Genomic DNA, 23,166 nt, shown 5'->3' with positions numbered 1-23,166 from the left:
GAGCAAGTTTTTGTCTTCAGTCAGTGGTGTTGATTCACAGAGTTACAATTCTTCTCCCCTCTTGATTAGAAAGCGGAGGAAGGAAGTCTGGGCAACTTCACAGCAATTGCAACCACAATGGCTCGTTACCTCCAGAACAAAACCCTCCATACACATCCCATGAGGTATGTTTTGGAGATACTCACTGTAATGAGTAATAAATCAGGCCGGAAAGTGGGAAAACAGTTATTTAGCAGCTCATTGGAAGTTAGACATTGTCGTTCAGTCTTTGAGCGTTTTTGAGCTCAAGCACTGGATGAAGCTACGGTATGTCATAGTTACTGGCCCTCCGTGGCTCTCAGCCGTGCCCCATCACACCTTGGGCAGGTATCATCCTCCCCTCACATCTGGCCCCCTCACCTCAGATTCCTGGCGTGCCTCTCCCAAAGCTCATCAATCCTAAAGCCATTCTTGCATCAGGATTGAGTAACATAAATTAGCGTGTCCTCAGAAAACCTGTGTACGTTTAGACTTGGGCCTTCCACGCTGGCAGGGACTTCAACTCTATCTGCCAGCGCTCTGCTTGCAGCTGCAGCGCACTTAGACTGTTTGTATCAACCACCCCACCCAATCGAATACCATTCATATACCCCAAAATAACTGTGCCTAATTGCCCACACTGGGCAACGATGAGAGGATTTATCACAGAGATTGATTTTATGTGCAATGAGGCCATCGGTTAAAAGAATCAATTGACTGATATTGTTGAAGCCTACATTAGTGGGACAATTAGAGGCCTTGATGGGACACTCTATCCTCCTGCCACTGCACGCTCGAACCCTTCTTTTGTCATCAGCATGACAACAACTTGATCGTATCACACAGTGTTTGCAGTTCATGGAAATTTATAATGGTGATACATTCTCTGGGGAATCCAATTAAATTTGCACTTTATGACAGATTCTGGGATGGTAGAGTCGCCTCGTGAATGGCCAGATCGTGGGAATGTGGTATCAGACTGTGGCTGGCTCAGCCCGGGCATGACTCTAGAGACCCAGTGTTGTTTCATGGCATGTAACACTTGATGAGCAGCTCAGTGTTCTGCCAGTCCATCATTTATAAAGTTCTACACATCCTCGCCACTTGGTTCTTTGTTATTAAATATTATGACTTTGTTTGATTATGCTTTCAGTTGCCAGTAACAGTAGTGGCACATGAACGCATGAATCTATTTAGCAGAATTCTCAGAGTTCCCAGAGTTTGGAAAATTCATTTCTGTTCTTATCACAGATTCTTAAAATCCATCTTTAATATATAATTAAATTATTATTATTTATACAATGTTAAGCTGTAAGACTTTAATTTAAAGCTATAAGAAGTCTTTAATAGCATTGATAGATGAAATCTAAAATGACTCTGTAGACAATTTGTTGGAATGATTGGAGACACTAGTTATTACCGTTACTCCTACTACCGTTACATTTTTTAAATAATAAATATAATGCATGTACTCAGTAAGGACATGATCAAAAGCAAGGGTAAAGACATTTATAATGTTAAAACAGATTTTAACTTGTAAACTATGTGGTTCCTTTGTAATATCGATTAATCTATTTGAAAAAAAAGTCACATTTTCTACAGAAACATTAGGCACAAATGATTTCAACATTGATTATAATATTTTTTATTATTTTAATTTTTTGCCAGAAAATCAGCATATTGAATGATTGAAGCTATTTTGCAAAAAAAAAAAAAAAAATCTGCTTTGCATTTATAGGACTAAATAAAATTGTTAAATGTTCAAATAGCTATTTTTTATTTTGAATATTTCATAAATTAATGTTTTGACTGTAAATCTTTCTAAGACCAAACGTTTGAATGGTAATGTATACTGTACTGTCTTTGCAGTTTCCAGGTATAAATTATTTAATATTGATTAACTGCATGGATATCTTAACCACATATTTCATATATATTAATACATACATATTTATATATATATAATACTTACCATATATATATATATATATATATATATATATATATATATATATATATATATATATATATATATATATAAAAACTTTTTGAATATTGAATATTATCAAAGGGGTAAAAATGTATGTATGTATGTATTTATTTATTTTGCGCTAATCCCCTTCCCTAGACATTTTCATGTGGTGATAAAACCTTTGTCTTTACTAATAAAATTAAATTTTACATCTCATATATATATATATATATATATATATATATATATATATATATATATATATATATATATATATATATATTAAAAGTCTTAAATTGAATTCCCTTAAACATGCTGATATCCTGATAACATACTTGCTAATTCTCCTGTCTAACCAGATGGTCAGTTCTGTTGCAGACCGATTTTCCCCAGTGCGCTCCCTGGGCCGCTCCACATGTGCCAGATGTGAGTCGTCTTTGTGCTCGGAGTCAACCCCAGAACATGTGAGGTTCATAATGTCAACAAGTTGTCCGTGTGTTACTTTTTATCCTTTACTTCTTCCCTTTTTTTGATTTATTTCTTAAAGCTACTCCATCCTGAAGACATCTTGCAAGCAACTGCAATTCATATCCAGAGAAGAAACTTGGCAGAGCTTCAGACAAATATAAGTGTCCGCTCTTGATTAGAGCAAGGCTGGTGAGAGGATCAACTCCTGACAGGACGTTTGTTTGATAAATTTACACAGCAAAAAAATACGATGCATGAGATTTTGAGACATTTCAAAAAACTTGGCATGTTCTGTTAATTATTGTTAATACATTTCCTTTTCTAATCATTTTGTTTACAAGGACGTGACATGTCAAGGGGCTTGTAAGTATTTTCAACTCCAGACAGATGTTTCTTTTAGTCATTATTAGATAAACAAAGACTTCCAGCCAAGGAAATCACTACAGTTTGAAATGACATATATCTCCATAACCGTATCTGTAACGTCTAACTCATGAGTTGCGCTGTATTTCTTTGTCTCAGCACCCCATTTAGAACAAGCTAGACCGGCTGCAGTATATTTCACGGATCTTAAACGAATCTCGTGTTTCATAAATCAAATTATTTCAAGTTATTCTTCATTTCTGCCTATTTCATTATGTCACGATGAAGAACTGTGTCCGGTCTTCGCTGTTTAGAGCTTTAGCGGGAGAAAGGGGGGGGGAGGGGAAGAGTATGAGTTTGTGTGTGTTCTGTCTTTTTCTTTTGCTGCAGACAGACTGGGGATGTCAGGTGCATGATGGGAAGTGGGTTCGCAGGGGACAGCAGTGTGGCGTAAGGCCAGAATCAATTGGCGGTGTAATGAGATGGCTTGGTGCCAGGTTTCCATGGAGCTCACTTTTCCTGTCCTTCACTGGAGGATTTGTAAATTAAAGGGAGAGAGAAAGCTTTGGAGGGAGGCAGGAGAGAAAGGGAGAGAGGCAAACAGAAAGAAAAGGAGGGAGTGGGTGGCAGAGGAGTAGCAAAAGGGCACAACCAAAGGAGGGGGCACGAAGCTAGACAGAGAAAGGTGCAGCGATTTACAAAAAAGAAAGAGGGGATGCAAGACAGAGGCTTGGAATGCTGTAGCTCCAGAGAGCTCAGCACAGCGCAATTCGCCGAAGATGACGGGGCTTCGTAATGCGCGCTGTCTTTCAGACATTTTTTTTTTTGGTTATTGATGCCGAACTCAAGCTCAGGATCTCAGAGATAAGGTGCACTTGGCGAAGAGATGAAAAGAAGGTCTTTCCTTTCTATTTCTGTGTGCCACAATGATAGGTGCTTTTCATTTCTGCCCCCTCGAGCCCAAAATCTGTCTGATAAAACTTACTGAAATCAGTGCAGTGACATCCCTTCAATCCAGCAGCGAAAAGACTGTCGTGATTGCGCAAAAAGTGGCTGATTAGCATTATAAAACATCATTTATTTTGAGAGTCATTCACTTTGCGACTCTATTACGGATAACCTTGCGCAAGAAGTTCTTCTTCGCTTATCATTCTCGCAGCTACATTTCAGAATACAGCATGCTTTAAAATTGAAGGTTTTCTCACGCACAAAGGACTCTCGTCTTGTGCGGTTAATGCCCTTCTTTTTCACAAAGGCCAACTTTTTTTCATTTAGGAGCTTAATTCTTCCACTCCAGGGGTATTTCATTCCCAAGATCTCCGGTTTGTCCATGTTGAATTAACCACCAGCTTTCCCGCAGGCACCACAATGTTTTATGCATACCGTTTATTAATTTACATCACGATTTGCCTGTTTATCCAGACTCGGATAATCCTTTTCACTCTGATCACAAATTTACAGCATTCCTATTTTATGGGCCTTGGCATCTTTAAGCTGATAATTTATTTTGAATGAAACAAATTTGTAGAAGCTGGAACTCTCCTTGTCTTGATTCGGGCGGGAGGGTGTGGATGTTGATGGTGCCGGCTGGGCCCGTGTTGGATTAGAAGCCTGAAGTATATTGACGGAGCATTTGAGGTCAGCTGGGGACACACAAGACTATAACCCGCTGAGAACCACAGAGGAACCGGCTGAGTCATGGTCTCAAATCAGTTTCAGCCAATCCTGGAGGGTGGATGCGATGGTGGTGGAACAGAGTGGATAGTGTTGCAGTGGTTCATGGGTAGACGGGAACAAAGAGACTCTTCATGTCCTCTGTGCCTCACATGCATCATCTCGCATAAAGCTCATTCTGTCTGTATTGGGATACTATCCTCTTATTTCTCCGATACATTCTTAAGATGTTGTGCAGGGATAACATAAAGAAAAGGAGAAGATGCTTGAACCTTACCACAAATCAAAGCTAAATGACACTAATTGGTCCACCGGCGCTGTTTTCTCTTGACTGCAGACCGCATTGTAATGAAAACAAAACACCACTTTGGAGCATTTTCTTTCCCACGAGATTAACCGTAATTAACTAGTATCACTGCTGGGCAGCAGGTGATGTCTCAGCCACGGACAAAGGGCTGATTGGTCATGCTACATTTTTGGATGTAATTGAGACACAGTTTACTTCATATTTAACCTTCATCAACAGCACCATTTTATTGATGTGCTAATATTGATCATTTATTTAACATGCTGAGACTTTCTCTAATGTAGAGGCCTTGTGTTTATAGTAGAAGGCAGAAAAATAAGTTCATGTTTTAGCTTCTGTTTTGCATTTTTAATTTAATAATATTTTTTAAATGTCAATAATAACAATAAGAAGAATTAATCAAATTTCATCTGTAATTTTTTTTAACTACATTTGAACTCTTTTAAAACTATTTTGAGAATATTTTTGTATTTAATTGTTTCAGTGAAAACCACACTTAAGCTATTTTAACTGTGGAAAAACCTGATGATCGTGTTCTCCAGTATGATGCGAGTTGATCCAAAAAGCTTCTAGTGCATCAATGGCAACAAGAACATCTCGTGTCCGTTCAAAGACAGTCACATGGTCAGTGTCACATGTCATTTAATTTTAGATAGTAACCAAGAAATAATGTAGAACCTGCAACGCATGTAAATATATATATCAGACATCAGAACTTTTCTTTGTCACTTTCCAGTTTTAAATGTGATTCTAAATCCTAGATTTCAGAGTTTTGGTCCTTCAGATCCCACTTGGTCACTTTCTGCTGCAATTTCTAGCTCTGGCTTTATATCTGGCTGGTCAGGAGTGAGACAGAGAGACCGCTGGCCCGTTTTTTTAGATTTTGGTTAATGCAATGGATTGGTGGAGCAGTGCCGCAGCAGTGCGTGAGTAGAATATCAGAGAGAGGGAGAGGCATTGAATTTGGAGGGGTGAGACATGGTGCCTTCTTAACGGAGTCTGAAGGCATATGTTTATCACCGACACGCTGTACACTGTACACGACTCACCCTCCCTCCAACCACCACGCTGGGAGTCGAGTAGAGTAAGAGGGGCTGGAGGTATTGCTTACAGTCAGCGCTCTGCGGGAAACACCACTGCGTGTTCACATGGCTTCTCCCCGTCCCCTGGGAAACGGCACATACCCGCCGGGCATTCAAGTCTATTGGGGTGTCAGCTTCAGTCTGCTGAGTACAGCCGGCATCTTAAAGTGAGAACGCTGGAGATGATCGGGTTTTAAAGTGCTGTGTTTGGCCTAATGCTGAGATCAGCGCTCAAAAAACATTTTCAACCTCTGCTGCTGGTGTTTCTTGTTGTTGTTGTTGTTTTTGGTATAGTTAGGTTTGATGCTCTGATTTATGAACGTCTACATAGCAAAGCGCTATATTTGCAGACTGCTGATCCTAAGAAGATGTGCCACAATAAGACCCTCTATTCTTAGCCGGCACACACTGATGCGCTTCGCTGTCAGCCCGGACCCACTAGTATTTCAATTAAAAAAATCTTATTTCACTAGAAAGATATAGGTTAAGACAAAAGAAAGGAAACACTGGTTTTCAGAAAGTGTCAGTGTTTGCCGAAATGGCAAGTCCACCGCGAAGCAATTTCGCCCCAGCAAACAATGGCACGGGGCCAACGAGACTCTTTCAGAAGCTAGACTGAACTGCAGATTAGTATTTATTTTTGGTGCAGAGAAGTCTTCCAAGAAGTATGCGTGTGCATGTGTGTGTGTTTTTGGGAGGTGTATGTGTGTGAGGTTGGGGGGGTTTGGTCGGGCGGTCTGGGAGAGGGGAGCGTGAGGACTGCCGAGGAGTTGTTACCTGGGTTGCTCCTCTACAGCTGGGAGAGAGAGAGAGGCAAGAGGAGGAGACGAGGTTAAGGGGTGACGGGACTGGTGCACAAACTCCATTTTCCTTTTTGCCGAATTTCCACAGTCGCTTCTTTCTTTTCTGTTTCGCTTCATTCAACAGAGTTGAGTGAAAGAGAGGGAGAGGGCTATAGAGAGAGAGTGAAAGAGAAAATCAAGCCAATTTTTTTTTTAAGACTCGATCTTGGCTTTCTTACAAACAGATGTTGCCTGTCATTTGGTCGTTAAGCAGGCACATAGATCGTACAATACTGAGGTTTTACTGACTTGCTTTCTCTTATTTATGGTTTTATTACAAGGAAAATCGATCTCTCATAAACATGGGAATGATTTTTTCCCAATCCATTTGTTTTTTTTTTTATAATGTATTTTTCCCTCGCTGTATCTCATCCATTTGCTCGTTTCTATTTTTTTTTTTTTTTTTTTGCGCATTTGTGTTTTGGGCTTTCGTGGGCCACAGTGGACGTTCTCCATACCTTCTACCAGTACTGTAAGTACAGTGAGTGCAATGAGACCTTTTGGAAACAGTAAACAGACAGTCGGTAAGCATTTGATTCTTTCTATTCGGCATATTTGTTTACCACATCGTTACGTTTTATTTTCCTGTGCTTTATATTTGCCATTTTTTATCGTTGTTGTAGAAGTCAGTGTTGTTGGTGTGCAGGTTGCTGAGGCCTGGGCGTGTTATTGAAGTTGATCTGATGTAAAATCCTATATCCGTTCACTTTGGTTCAGAAAGACAGGGTCAGTCTCACTCCTGCTGACCCCTATTCAGCTGATTTTGAGGAGTCTTTCAACTTTTTGGCATAGCCCCACTAACATAGTTAAAGGATCTTGGCACATAGTTCAAAGTCAGTCTGTTCATTTGTGTTCAAGTAGTGGGAAACGGGAAGGGATCTGTCAGAAGCTCTTCACCGGAGGTGCAGTGCCAGTCCAAATCGACCATCACATTATTTCACACTGAGCCACGTGTTATTAATGGCACTGGGTTTGGCTTTGTGGGCCAGACTTACTTCACACATCTTTATTATGCTTAGGAGGGGCCTGAAACATTTGGATGCAGAAATCTTCTGGGTTTGAGAGAAATGTTGTTTCTGTTTGGTGAGAGTATACTAAATTTAGACAACATAGGTCATTACTGTAATGCATAGGTGCTGCCCTGTGAATGATTCAGAATTGAGGGCTTAAGCTTACCTTAGTTTTTGAAATGTAGAAACAAGACTTTTAAAGTCAGCCATTGCCAGTGCTTTATTTTAATGCTTGATTTTCATAACAAAAAAAACTATAAAAGCCTGACTTTAAACACTTTTTAAAACACATATGTGTTATATGATGCTGTGCTATACAAGAAAATTGTCAGTAATCTGTATATACAGCGTTGTGTGGTCAGCTCAGGGGAAATGCAGATGTTTGGCTTATAGATGTACTGACAGGTCTTTGAGTTGACGCTGCTCAGCTGTTGTCCTCTGTGGATTGGGCTCTGCAGGCCCATGAAACCTAAGAATGATGGTCTGATGGAAGGGGAAGATGCCAAAGAGCTAGAAAATAAAAGGTTAATGCATGTTTTAGGGGTGGCATTCTTGGTATTGATTTTTCCTGAATGATTAGGATAGCCATGTGTTTCAACAGCTAGAAAGATTGATTTGCAATACAGTATTTTATTGCTTTGTATGTTCATTTTTATTTTCACCTTATTAAATACTTTGCCACTTGTTACAGGGGCAATAGAAAAACAATTGTTTTTAGTTATTGTATAACTTAGTCGTTTAATTCAACCGAATATTGAATCATAAAAAAAGAAACAATTTAAAAATGTGAAATAGTAGATATGATGCCAAATAATTTTCAGATTTTTAAATATGGCAAACAGTAACTTTCATTTATATCAGTAAAATAATTATGTTATAATAATAATAATATCTATTAATAATATGAATAGATAAGAAAATTAAATTCTTTCATCTATAATATAATGAAATAATATTTATTTTAATATTATGAAATTCTTGAGAATTTGTTTATTTATTTGACTGCTCTGCTGTTTTCCAAATAATTACCATTATTTGAAGATATTAATTTAAGTTAAAATATAGATTCCTAGTGCAGTATCTGAGTGTTTTTGTGTCTTTATTTCTTCTAGCAGGTGGTTTGTAGAGCAGACAATAGTAAGATTATATCCGTCTAACACCGATTTTTCACTGTTCATACTTCTTTTCTATCTTTTTTTACCGTTCTTTCTTTCACATGCCTTTATTTTGTAGTTATCATGCACTTAAAAAGACGTTTGATCAGATCCTTCAGAGAAAGGTTGGCTATTGGCCAGCTTGGACACACCTTTGGTTTCCTATTGTTCCCAAAATTCCTCTCTGATTCCCCTTCTCTATTTTCTTTCAGCTGGTACAGTTTACTCAGACTATAAGGCAATGATTTAATTGCTTTTCTGACTTGGAAATGGACAAGCAGATAGTAATAAAACCTCTATTTTCTAGAAGACTGACTTTATCTAAACTGATATTTGGTCAACCTCTTAATTTAGCCGTATCTTCCAGTCACACAATATCAGAATGAGTGGGTGTGATGCTGCCATCAACTCATGAAATCACTTTTTGACCAGCTTTTTTAATTAACTTCGCTTGCAATATGTGTTACAGTTGGGGATTGTTTTTTGACACCTCCTGACTGTTCTTTTCACCTAGCTTTACACCATTTTTCTCAATATTTGACTTTGTTCTGTGTCTCCAGGCACTCTGCCTCCATTTTGAGAGCCTTTTTGGAAACAGAGCTCTTTTAAATGGTGAGGTTACAGCTCTTGTCTTTTAAAGTATGTTCAGAAACTGCATTGCATGATTAAAAAAAGAAAGAAAGAAATGTGCCAATGATCTATAGCTAATGCATAATAATTTGAAACATTTGAAATGTGTTCGAAGTAAATCAGTGTTTTGAATTTTATATATTTATAATTTGTGAAAGTTATCTCTCTCCTCCTCTCTTAAATAGATAATATAATAATACCATTGCCATCTTTAAAAGTAATTGTTTGAATGTGCATTTGTGGTAGTGCTATTCTATTGTTGTCATTTTCATATTTTCATTAAACAAGGGGTTTTTCTACATTGTTTGCTCGCTGTTCTTGCACTGTTGACTTGGCTTTTAGATTCATAGCCCACAGGAGAGCAGTGAAGTCATTTACAAGAATATAGTACAAATATCTCAGTGTGTGTTTGAATGTCTCAGATGATCTCGCCAATGTGGGAACATTTTCAATTGTATCCAATCAAAATAGAAAATAAAGAAGCGCAGGCTTTTACTTCGGACCCATCGCTTTTCTTGATTGTTTGTTAGCTGAACCGTAAAACTGCAAATATGTTTTGCACCATTCCTATTTACATATGCAGTAGTCTCAGCAATGCAATATGCAGCCTGTTTGCAGAAATACTACCTTTACATCACTGAAATTCATTTCATTTGGTTTTATCTTTTATAATGGGATAACGGAAGCCGATGGATGACTTCTGAACTTGTTTTTCTTCTGGAAGAGACCTGCCTGCTGACACAAACCCGTAGATCCGAACTTGTGGTGACTGTCCACACAAGCTTGTATCTATAGGTATCTGTCTGTGTGGCCTTCACACCTACTATTCAGGGCCTCGTTTGAAACCATCCTGCACTCAGTAGGTAGGGTTTGAATAGTTTATTCAAACCGTTTACTACAGGAAGGGAGACACATCAAAATTAACATTCTAAAATCGATAGAGGGTCAACTCCGTTCCTCTCTCTGGGTCTCTGCGGTGCCCCCAGGCTGAGGTAGTAGGTTGTATAGTTTAGAGTAACATCACAGGAGATAACTGTACAGCCTCCTAGCTTTCCCTGAGATACACACGCTCCTTCCTCAGCAACTCCACAAACACACAGCAACATTTTCCACCTGTGCTTACTAAGGAGCTATATAAACCAACAGCACATAAACGCCATGCCATAAACCAAACATCTGATTTAATTTCCTGTAAAATGATTGAGCTCAAAATGTGTCCCGTTGAAGCAGACACTGACCAGGCACAAGGTGAAACATCAAGTCAGCTGCTAGTTGTAGTTACAGTATTTATGTTCTCAGCAATCAAGCACCTTTTTTTTTTTTTATAATCTTAGATGAGAAGTGTTGTTTTTCTACTCTTCCTTGTAATTCAGACCGTTTGGGTTCGGTAATACATTTAATATTACCAAATATTTTTATGCTCACCAAAGCTGCATTTATTTGGTCCAAAATAGTACCAGGAAAAACAGTAGTATTGTAAAATATTATTACAGTTTAAATGTTAAATTCTGTTTGAATAAACATCTTCTAAAGGGGTGATGGAAATATTTAAAAAAAATAAATTGTTTACTCCACTCCATTTGTTCTTGTTATAATCATAACCTCACTTCAATTTCTCTGAAAACAAGACTTTTCTTATTTTGCATCTCCAGTAAATGTATCTTGGTTTAATAATCTTTAGACATTTGCGATGGAAAACGAGACAAAAATGCTGAGAAAAACTTGTTTTGCAGTATGACCAAAAGTTTTATTGTTTATATATATATATAGTAATAGCTTTGTAGCAAAGTGTATTTTCAAATTCTGAAGCATTGTCAGTACAACATATTGACATGTTTTGTATCTTTCAGACTATCCCTTAAAATTTGTTTACTTGGTCTTAAAAATTATTTGAGAAAGTGTTAAATGTAACTTTTTTAAATGTAACATTTATCCTGCAGAAAGCCTGACAATTATTATTGATGAACAGAAAGTTCAAAAGATTTTCGAAAGCATTTATTTAAAATAGAACATTTTCATTAACATTAGAAATGTTCACTGTCATTTTAATTTATTGCATCCTTGCCAAAAAGGTATTCATTACTTGAAAAAAAAAACCCTAACCCTTAAAAGAACTTTTGTTGATGTATATAATAAAACATTTTTACATTTGGAAAAAAAAAGTATCTAAATTAGATGTTGAGCACTTTTTTATTATTATTTGACATTCATTCCACATTTAACATTTTCACATAATTTTGAAGCGCTCTTGAACTATATATGTTCAACCATTTGACATACATGGTACTGACGTGGTCTTCAGTGGTTATATTATAAACGTCACTTTTATATTCTTGCATTAAAAACATATTTTCGTATCATCAGTGTCATACACACCTTAATTATTTCAAAGAATTGTGAATAATTATTTTGCTCACTTTGTTAAACCCTTATTAGCAAAAACTTCAGCTATAATGTGTTGGCAGATCAAGTCTAAATACATATATATTTAACTCATCATTCCTTTACTCCTAATTAAACAGAAAGCGTTGGTGAATCTCAAGGGTTTTCAAACTGTCCACCATTTCATTTTAATTACCCAGTTATTCAGAATCACTTTGAATATGCCTTATTTTTTTATTCAATACATTTTTTCTTAACACTCTCCAAATGCATGTATGATGTACCTAACACAAACCATGTATAGAACCATGTTATTTATATATATATTACACACTAAGATACCAGATGATATAATTTATGATTACAGTCAGATTAGTATTTATCTGGTAAATATATGGGGGAAGATTATAGTGTCATCACTTTTAATCACTTGGGGCCCAATAATGATGAAGAGTTGACTCTTCTGGCTGGCTTTAATCTTGGGGTTGATGGATGGAGTTTAGTCATCAGTTTTACTGAAGAAGAAACTCTCAGATGATGTGAAGAGACTAAGGTTTGTAGTTACAGTCAAGTAGATATGTCATGCTTAAAAGCACACTTTAGATGATAGCAGCATGCTCCATTTTCTGGAGTGAGAATAAAGTACTGTACATCACCTCTGATCCTGAACAATGGAGGCTGAAATAGATTTTGTGTTTCTATTAATGCCTGTGCTACTGCAGGACCTGTCATCATCTCACAGCAGTTAAAAAGACAGATCACACTTACAGAAAAATACAAACAAATATCCTTAATTGCCATATTAGCTGCTTTTCAGCAAGATAATATAATGAGTTTGCAAAACAACACCATCTCCTAATGAAATATTCATCGGCAAGCAGGTTTTAATGATTACAAGCAAACATTAATGAGAAATAATAGTACTTTTGTTAGGCTTAAAACGTCTAAACAACACAGCTGTATATATTTTTTTATTTTTGTTTGTCTGACTGTACATTAACGTTATTTTTGCTCTCCTAATAGGATGCTAAGATCACCACAACGCATATATATGCTCAGCGCACAAAGCTTGAGCAAGATTGAGTGAGATGTTATCTTCGCTGTAGATCTCACAGGCGGAGATTTGATGTGAACCCTCTTCCTCACAGCCACTGCTGGAGTTCTGGAGCAAAAGGCTGCCCCCCAATGGTGCAGCTTTTCACTGCCACACACACACTGACACAGACAGCTGTACATTGCTTAGAATCTGATTCTAAGACCCCTTCCAGGGTTTATGTATAATCTGAAAATGTAGTCTTTGATGCTGCTTTATTTCGCATCTCCCATTAAATTCTTTTTCATATCTTTGTGGCAATACAACTGCGATAACGTGTCTCTTTTGCCTGTGCCTTTAGTCGGCCAGGGGGGTCTGTGTACTGCGTAATGTCAGCCTTGAAGCACGAATCCAAAGCAGATCAGAGAACGGAGAGGGTCCAGAGCACAGAGGTTTGTAGTTCTCTGCACCTCTCCTTGCTAATCGCTGCCAAAAGGAGAAGAGCTGTGACAAACAAACGGCTTTTTCAGCTCGCCGCTCGCGCTCTGAGGCATTCACGAATGTTCGTTCACTCTCTCTTCTATTATGAAAGCTCTCGAAATGCTTTACGGACATGCTCTTGTGCCGACATTGTAAAAAATACACAGGTTTAACTTAATAAAATGCTTTGTGTCTGTCTCGTCAGCTTAATGTCATTAGGCCTTTTGCATTTGGTAATTGTGAGACTATGCAAGGCACTATAGAATATGCTCTCAGGACAAACAATACTCACAAGGTCTCCTATATTTGATCTATTTCTTTTTAAAATGAAAATTCAAGCAGGACATTTTTTTTATTATTATCATTATGTAAGTCAGCCATGAGCATGATTTGCAACTCACTTGTCAGTGGTGGATGTTATTGGGGGAGGGGCACTCTGAGAGAGAGCATTTGATTGGACAAAAATATGTGTAGTGCAGGATGAGTCATCAATGTTTTTGCTCCATTTTACCAGAAGAGAAAGAAATTAACGATTACGCTAGCTTTGTAGATTCAAAGATAACACATACAGACTAAAAGCCACAAAACTCTCATTTAAATTTTATGGGGTCTTGATATACTACATAATTACTCAATTTGATAGTACCTAATGAGTATTATTGTAGTTACGTATTGTAAGTATCACTAAATCAAGGGTTTATTTGGGTCCTAAAGAAGTGCCTTTTCCCTCGCTCAAAGTCCTCATTAGAACTTCAACCACAATGTTTGTTATGCAAGGTATGAAGCACTATAATTACACTGCTTTGCTAATGGCCTTATATTTTACTTCTCTGGAGACACGTCTGCTAAACATAGCTGAAGTCATAATCTTACACTAAGCACTTAGCAGTCTCTACAGCGGGAATGGCTGGATTCAATGTTTGAAATACTATACAATTTTGCCGGGGTGGGCTCATAAACAGTTTTTGGATTGCCACGAGAAAAAAAAAAAAAGCCATATGCTCTTAAAAAAAAATCACAATTGTCTGGTTGTTCCAATGGCCCACACAGTGAACAAGTGCTGATCTCATTCAGTATAATTTTAACTGCTTGGATATTTTTACAAGCAAGCGGTGACTGATTTAAAGAGCTGAGATTTTACACTGAATATCCAATGTAATAAGCAGGCATATATACAGGCACACAATTATACATGCATGCTAAAAAACTCGTAGCATAGTTGTTTTAATTCCCAGCAACATTTGCATTGTTACAGGGAGTAGCTAACAGCTGTCAATCAGTCCAACTATTTTGTCACATGGCACTATATTCCATGCACTTTCTATTTGCATTGCCCATCATGCAGCAAATATGCTTTAATTCGCTTTTCTAGGTCTTTAGCATGCATATGTAATTGTGTGCATGTATATATACGTGTTTGCCTGTCTGCTCGCTATAGGCTCCAGGCGGCAGCCGGCACAGTCAAAGGCGGTCTAATATTAGCACCTCACTGATGGCTTGCTGTATCTGGACGAAAGAGGGTGATAAATGAGGATAGCATTGGTGGGGGCCATGGAGCCAAGGGGGAAATGTAAAATAGATAGCATCGCAGTTTTACCGCCAAAATGCCTACACGCATGTCCCGTCCTCATTACAGAGGATATAATGCTCATTCTGCATGTGACACCTAGAGATTAGCCAGAGACTGTGAGATCATGAAGCAAGTGAAGGAAAGAGAGGAAGAGGGCAGTGTGGTGCTGGTTTGTGCTTTCTCTCAGCTCCAGTCGCTGATTTAATCCCATGTGCTGTTGTCCGTCGCTAGCCTCCCTGCCTGCTCTGCTTGTCCCTCCCCCATCAGCTCGGGCTGCTCTCCCCCCTCGCTTTGCCCAAGCCTGGGGGAGCCAGTGGAGATTAAATGTAGCCTCTATAAGCCAAGCACATCATGTAGCTGTGTTTATAGGGCCTCTTTTTCTCTCTCTGTCTTTCTGCCTCACTTTCATTCTCTTTTTAAAGGATAGTGTTTATGATGTCAGGCATGTGATAGAGAACTTCTAGAATGTCAATGTCATTGGGAATACCAAAATATTTTATAAGCAATGAAGTAAAAATGACAAAAAATCAAAATGCAAGAAAGTCTATGCCTTTTTCTACACTATTTCTCCTTCTCCGCCAACATCCTCCCCACTTCGGGTTGATACTGCAGAGAAGTGGGCCTCTGGCTTTAAATGATCACAGCTGTGCGAGCAAATTAATGGATGATATTTCTCTGTTTTCCCCCCTTTCTACAACGTTTTTCAACATGGATTTATAAAGAGGGAAAGAGGGACCAGGGGTGTCACGCTTCTACGTTTTCCCCCTCCTCTTTCCAATTTTGCATGCATCTCAGTCTGCTCAACTATGAGAGAGAGGAAGAGTGTGCATGTGTGTGTCCTGGGAGAGAGAGAGCAGGCGAGAGCGAGAGAGATGGCGAGGGAGGGAGAAAATGAAATGTAAGACAGATACGGAGAGTGAAAGAAGAAGGGAGTGTGGAGAGAGCAAGCTAGCGAGAGTCGAGAGCCAGTAACGCGGTGCATTGATGCATTTGCTGCTTCTCAGACGTGCTCTTTCGGCGGGACGTAGCCCGGGGTTTTTGGCAGCAGCAGCAGGCTTCCTGTTTTCCATCACCCAATCAAGCCAGACCTGGAATAGGGATAAACGCACGAACGGAGTTGCCGCGGCTGAGCAGCGCTGGACGAGTGAGGTAAAGTGAATGAGTGAGAGTCTCTGTGCTGTGTTGTGTGTGTGTGCATGTGTTCACCCCCTCCTCTCCTGAGATCCAGCAGACTGGCATGATTTGCTGGTGGTGTGGCCCTGGCTGCTGCTTGGACCATCTCTCATCCTCAGTGCCATCACACCACCCTCCGGCACGCTCTCCACCTCTGCGGCTTTTGTCGGCAATCTGTAATATGGACGTACGGACCTTTACTTTGATATTACCATCCATCCAACTCGCCTCTTGTCCACCTCTCCTCTCTTTCATTCTTACTCTCTTTTGTTTCACTCGAATAGCCTTCCAGTATGACTCTGCCTTTTTCTAGCCTATCAAATCTGCATGATTTTGTCAGCAGGTCTAGCAACAAAAGTTGAAATCTGAGATTTCTCTCTCTCTTTCTTTCTCTCACCCGTTTTCTTATCGAGCAGGCTGCGAGAAAACTGTGATCGGCTTCATACTCATCCTCATCCTCACACCAGGGTGAGTTTAAAACCATTTTCTGCTTCTCCCCACCCACCGCTGTAGCATCTGTTAGAGTCTTCATTACCTTTGTCTGAAGCTGCTTGTATTGGACTTGCCAGTTAGCAGTAAGCAAAATTTTCTTGTATAATCTTGTATTAACATTTCATGGTTTAGGTAATGTTACAGTTTAGTTGTTTAACCTGTGATGCACGTCGGGGACACCAGTAGTAAGTCACAGCGACTAGACTGAGAGCTTTTTATGATAAGCGTTGAATGTTTTCGAGAGCGAGGCAAGAGCTGGTGGAGAGTTTACCTGGAGCCAAGGGCATTTTTTCAAAGTGCCTGTATTGTTCGATGTTAAAGACTGAGTGGGGGTGTTGGGGAAAGAGAGGGATCGAGCTTGTTGGGGGAGGGAAAGATGGGTCAATGTTGTGTCTAGCTGAATGTTGCACTTGTTGTGTCACAGACAGACGGACAAACAAGTGTCCGGGGGAATGGACAGAAATCCAGAGTAGATAGGCCTTTTATAGCCATACATTTTTTCCGTTTTTGTTGCTGTGGGACACATCGAATTTTGTTACAGGTTGGCAGTCGGTCTGCAAATGTGCCTCTCACAATCCCTGAGACCCTAACTTGTGACGTTTTCCTGTTATGTGCACGGGTTAGGTTCTTGGGAGCTGAGAGGGGCGCTCTGTCATCAGCCTGCCGGCGTTGGAAACAAAGACATTTTAGTCAACAGTGAAGCGCAACTGTAAGAGGAGAGAGGAAGCAGCTAGCCGTGTTTATAAAGGGACAGTGTGCATGGGGGGGGGGGGGGCAATGAAGAAATGCCGGTATACAGGTCATGTGATGCACTGGTGGGTAGCATCAGCTGAGGGTTCATTGTTGGAGGGATAAGGTTAGAAAGAGAAGATCTGATTCCTTTGCATTTGTCGAGTTTCATTTCAAATTCTGACAGGCCTTGAATGTATGTTAAAGGGATAAAATGAAAACTCTGTTATCATTTAGTCACCTATATGTTGTTCTAAGTCTGTTTGATTTTTGAGGAGGATATTTTGAGAGATGACTCTCTATTCAGTGGAAGTCAATGGTAACCAAGACATTTTTCCAAATATCTTCTTTTGTGTACCACAGAAGAAATTAATTGAAGTCTGGAATGATATGAGTGAGTAAATGTTGACAGAACTTTTGGGTGAATTATCCCACCATGTCTTACATTATTCACATTCAACTTCACATCTCTTCATTTGAGAGCAGCACAAAGTACTATGGAGAGCGTCATGCTAAAGGCTCGGTACACTTGTGTTTGACCTCAGAGAGCCCTCAACTGCTCACTTTGTGGATGTGCACGTCATATTTTTTAATGTGTGCAGAGTCATGTCTGTTTGTATGTGTGTTAAGTCCATCATGCTATGTGACGTGGCTTTAGCATATAGCATAGCTACTGTGGTATGCAAGTGCTGACAGGGCCTTAAATTTTTGGTTTCTGGCTAACATAGATGTATATCCCTAAAGGTAACAGACCTTAAAGATATGCAGCTGGAGACCCCTGCAACCAGTTAATTAAGTTTGATTAAAAGCATTGTTATGATCATAAATGTCGAGAGATGGGGTTGTTGAGAGTTCACCCACGCTCCTTCGTGGTTCGTTCCATTTCTGTAGCATTTTAGTGGACCATTTGAGCTATTGCCACTATTGTGGCACATCTGAATGCTGTTTGAAATGGCATTGCGGCAACATTTCAACAAAGGAATGATGCAAAACGAGGCCAAAGAGTATTTATTGCAGTCTATACACAAGCACCTTTACAGTCTAAGACCTTTTTTGGCATTCAGAGAAACAGTGAGAGGCTGTTTAATGAGATAAAGGCTTGCTCACAGTTCATGGACAGTGCATTGCCTCGTTTAAGCCTGCATCAGCTGCTGCATCGTACGTATAATGCATGGTGCCATCACACCCACATCTCTGTCTGTCTTTCTCTCTCTACCCACCATTACACCCACAGTCTCTCTACCTCTCTCTAACTATTGGTACCCACTGTCACTTTCAAAGAAAACTCTCCACATCACAAACCCTGTCACTGCTGTTGCAGACATGCTTTGGGGTTTGAGGTGTGATGGTTTTTGCTAGCCAGCCGCATAGCACTTTGTCTTGGTACATGTCCAGGTAGCCATGCTCTTGCTCTCTAAGAGGATTTGTCTGGAACACTCTGCTTAGATTGCTTGCTGAATTTCTGATGGAAATTGTCAAGCTTTCGCACACATTTTTGAGGCTTTCCAAATGAAAATGAAAGGCTCGTAGTAGCCAGTCCCCATTGCATGCCATAATACTGGCTTTACCCCAGAGTCTGCAGTGCTGTGCTCTTGCGTCTAGGCTGCAGCTCTATTGTTCACTCCTGTCTCTCTGCGCTCACGTTGCACTCCACTGGCACTGGGGCAGCCACACCGAGCCTGGACCACTTTTAAGGTGGAACATACAATACCATCATACAATGGCGTTTAAGGCAGACTGCGACAGGTTTACTGGCTTGTAACAAAGACTGCCGCAGCAAGGAAGGTTGTGCAGGTGGAGTGTAAAACAGGGCTAGAGTGGGTGACGCCCATGGCTAAGCAGCACCGAGCGTCTGACACACTTCCAGACACATCCATCCAGTCGGGTCCATTTGATCTCCTGAGGCTTCATATCCATCGTCCCACCTACCACGGTGAAAGATTTGCCCCTGTCCGCCATAGGAGTGTCCGTAGATGTCCTTCTGAAATGCTAAAGTACATCTAGTCTAAAATTAGTGCAAAGTTAACCTGTTTGATGGAAAGAGATTATTACTTATTAGTACTAAACAATGGAGTTTAAAAGTTGCATGTGACTATTCCTTCTACAACCATTAAACACTGATCACTCTGATTAAGTTCTCGTGAAAAAGTGTCTGGACTTATGATGGTGACCACATGCTAGTGGGACTGTTTATCACACTGTTCATTTATTTTTTAAATAAATCATGGCAAGATGGTGTGGAAAGCACGTTGTCTGTCAGAAGCAACAATATTTTCCATGCCCACAGGTGGGGTTGCTTAGTATTTGGTTGACATATAAATGGAAGGAGAACTTTATCCCAATTTGATCCTAAGACCTAAAATAATTCTTCTACAGTTCTCATTGCTATTGAACTATAACGTAAGGGAGGCTGTGAGCAGTCACATGGAGAATGTATGTGCTTGTCCATGTTCTCCATTGTTTTAATGGACTTTCTGGAGTAAGTGAGTAGACTGAATGCACATGTATATTTATAAGTGAAGGATGCATTTCAGTGATTCCTATGTGAACACGCAGTAGATGATCATGCATGTGTCTGTCATACCTTCATCCACATGCAACATTCCTGAATACTTTTTCCCTTGGGACAAGGGTTGGCTACAGCTAGTGCACTGATTAATGATGCAGAAGAGCACAGCTGTGTGTGTGTAGTGAGAGAGCAATTATAGTAGTGATTTATCAACGGGCCGACATTTGACCATTTTGACATTATCCGCATCAATCTACTTGTATTTCTTAATAAACATCAATTGCATTCAGCATATTTCAGCATTAGGTATCAAAACTGGTCCGTATCGTTTGACCACTATACCTGTATGATGGAGAATGGCTGCATCTACATTCGTCCAAAGTTGCTGCATAGGCTGAGCTGCTTTCTATCATAATGAGCATCGAGAGAGTTCGCTGTCTGCATGGCCATCTGCGCAGACAGGCTGGATTCTCAGACCTCAGTACAGGTTTGAGCAGTTTAAGGATTACCAGCACAAGCATAGATTAATCAGCTCACAGGCCTAACATAATTAAGCCATCGGGGAAATGTCACCAAAGTATATCAACAAGCCTTTCTCTTTTGCTCGGCCCTGCCCAGTTCAGGAATGTACGGATAGGTCAGCCCTCTCATCCTCTGTCCCAGACTGTCCGTGGCGCTCACCGGTTAGAACAGTATTCCATTCACTGCACTCAGGTCAGTTGGTTCGTATGGAGATGGCCTGGAAATCCCCCTTAGTTACTGTGGGAATGTGCTGCTGGGTCGGACCTGTTCTTGCTCATCTCACTGGGCCTTACTGAACTCAAGCGCTGCAGTGGCTAATAGTGTGAGATTACCTGTGTTACGCTCTAATTCATTAACTTTTACATAGTTAGTTTTTATTTTATTTTTATTTTTTTTGAAGAACTGATTAAACCTAAAGGTAAAGGTCTTAAAATGAATTCTCAATCTCAATTTCCCTGGGTTATGATATTAATAAGGTGATGAAACACATTCAAGCCATATTAGGATTACTGCTTACTACTTCTGCTCAACTGCTGTGCTCGTTTCATGTGTTGATCAATTTTTTTCTTCACACACTGACCAAACAAAACAAAATGACAAGCTCTTAAAATGGTATTATTGCTCCAGAAGTGGATGTGGACAAATCTAGAGATTTCTAAAAATGGAAGCACATTTAAACTGTAGCAGCTGTACTTAAGGTTACCAAAATTATGCAGTTGATTTATTGATCTGTTCTGAACTTTATGAGTAATGTTATTCGTAAAATTCCCTCTCATAACTGTATGGTGATTGTCACTGATATGATCAATAAAAAAATACCATTCAAAGGTCTGGGTTTGGTAAGTTCTTAAATTTCTTTAAATAAATGAAAGCGGTTTCTTATTGCTCATCACGGCTGCATTTATTTGAATAAAAATACAGTAAAATAGTAATATTATGACTTTTTAAATAACAATTTTCTATTTGAATGTTTTAAAATTTCATTTATTTATTCCTGTGATGGTAAAACGAAATTTTCAGCATCATTACTCCTGTCTTTAGTGCCTTCAGAAATCATTCTGATATGCTGATTTGCTGCTCAAGAAACATTTCTTATTATCAGTGTTGGAAACAGTTGTGCTGCTTATGAAGTTTTTGTGGAAAGTTTAAAAGAACAACTTTTATTTGATATAGAAATCACTTTTTAATGCATCCTTGCTGAATGCATGTATTAATTTCTCGCAAAAAAGAAAGGAAAAAAATCGTACCAATCCCAAATTTTTAGTGATGGCATGCATATAGCACAAGAGTGTTGATAAATTGGGGGTGTAATAAACAAACTGTCATTTATTACCCTCATTGGTTCTTTTAATTTTGCACTCAATCAGAATTTCTAAGCGTGATAATCAATCTTCACCTCTGTAATCACTCTTGGTGACTGATTAATTTGTCATTAATAAACATTGTCTCTTTTGGCTGTGGCCCTGTTCCCTCGGGAGCCAGGAATTGTGTGGCTGTGGTGACTGTTGTCAGTGCGATTTGCATGACAGTGCTTGACGTTTGTTTCTCAGCGATTTGCCAGGGGCAGCTAGTGGCCAGGTCTCCGAGTGCCGAGAAAAGCATGGTGGCAGCTCTGTCTCTCACTCTGTCATCATCATCAGCGCTGCATGTGTGTGTATGTGTGTGCTGCTGTCAAATGAGGCACAAAGGAACATTCAAATCATGTTTCTCACACTTCCACAAGCACCTTGAGGAAATAATGGCCCCAGTGCTGTAAAGGGCAATGCTCATTGGTAACGGGTATTACAGATTGCCAGAGCTGTATCCTAAAGCCTCCCCAATTATATGGCACATGTCACACAAAGCCTTCGTTCACACTAGAAGTCTACGCATATTATAAACGTGTTCAACTGTCAAACGTATTAATTCTTTGCTGCGGCGCGATCATGCCCACGTATTATGGTGTTTGGCAGAGCATGAGAGGCTTTTTGTTATTTTGTTGTTTCAGGACGCAGTTCAGCCTCTCATATCTCAATCTCATTTGATGAATTAGTTTGGCATCAGCTTCACATAACCTTAAAGGATTGGAGCTGCCGCGCTACTATGGCCAGAATATTGATAACAGATGTTCAAATGGCTTATCAGATCATCGTTCGCATGCCAAAGTAATCTCTCATTATTACTTGAGTTATTGTTATTAAAAGCTGTTGTTTTTATTTGTCTACTTGTATTTTGTTTTTCAGAGTTTATTAAAGATTAACAAGGGAGATTTTTTGATTTATTGGTGCTATATTGAAGCCGTATTGTTTAATAAATCTATGTTCTAGATTTTTTTTTTAATGCATTTGATCAAAAATATATAGAGATGGATATATTATATTATATTATATTATATTATATTATATTATATTATATTATATTATATTATATTATATTATATTATATTATATTATATTATATATTATATTATAAAAATACCTTTTAATTTGAAAATGATTTCTATGCTAGCATTTTTCTGTATATCTTTGAATGTGAAATTAAAAGGTCCATCATATAGTACATTTTTTGACTTGATTCATTTATTGTCAAGAGGCATGTTAAATTTCATTTTAATTTAATTTACTTTACTTTTTTTAATTAAAAACAAAAATGCCATGCACATTTTCTTTGGACAGCTGCGGGATTGAGACGGTAGCGTTGTTGAAATGGAGAGCGGCACACAGGGAGAGATGTGGGTGCTGTGGAGGCAGACTGTCACTGTCTGTGTTTGTGACTAT

The 23,166-nt window shown here is 39.1% G+C and overlaps 2 long non-coding RNA genes across 2 annotated transcripts in view; both read left to right on the top strand.

Annotated features, from left to right (window-relative positions):
• Positions 1–2,261: 2,261 nt before the first annotated feature.
• On the top strand, positions 2,262–10,015 carry LOC127972199 (uncharacterized). The gene is made up of 2 exons (XR_008157031.1): positions 2,262–2,454; positions 2,538–10,015. It is a non-coding gene; the product is annotated as an uncharacterized LOC127972199 (long non-coding RNA).
• Positions 10,016–14,817: 4,802 nt separating this feature from the next.
• LOC127972222 (uncharacterized) overlaps positions 14,818–23,166 on the top strand; it is a 29,130-nt gene continuing 20,781 nt past the window's right edge. The window contains exons 1-2 of the long non-coding RNA XR_008157046.1: positions 14,818–16,134; positions 16,575–16,626. This is a non-coding gene — a long non-coding RNA (uncharacterized LOC127972222). The remainder of the gene's footprint in view (positions 16,135–16,574; positions 16,627–23,166) is intronic.

Source organism: Carassius gibelio, chromosome B15 (genome assembly GCF_023724105.1).
Source record: "Carassius gibelio isolate Cgi1373 ecotype wild population from Czech Republic chromosome B15, carGib1.2-hapl.c, whole genome shotgun sequence".
NCBI lineage: Eukaryota > Metazoa > Chordata > Actinopteri > Cypriniformes > Cyprinidae > Carassius > Carassius gibelio.
The sequence above is the reverse complement of the archived record's forward strand: the minus strand, read 5'-3'. Positions and strand labels throughout refer to the sequence as shown.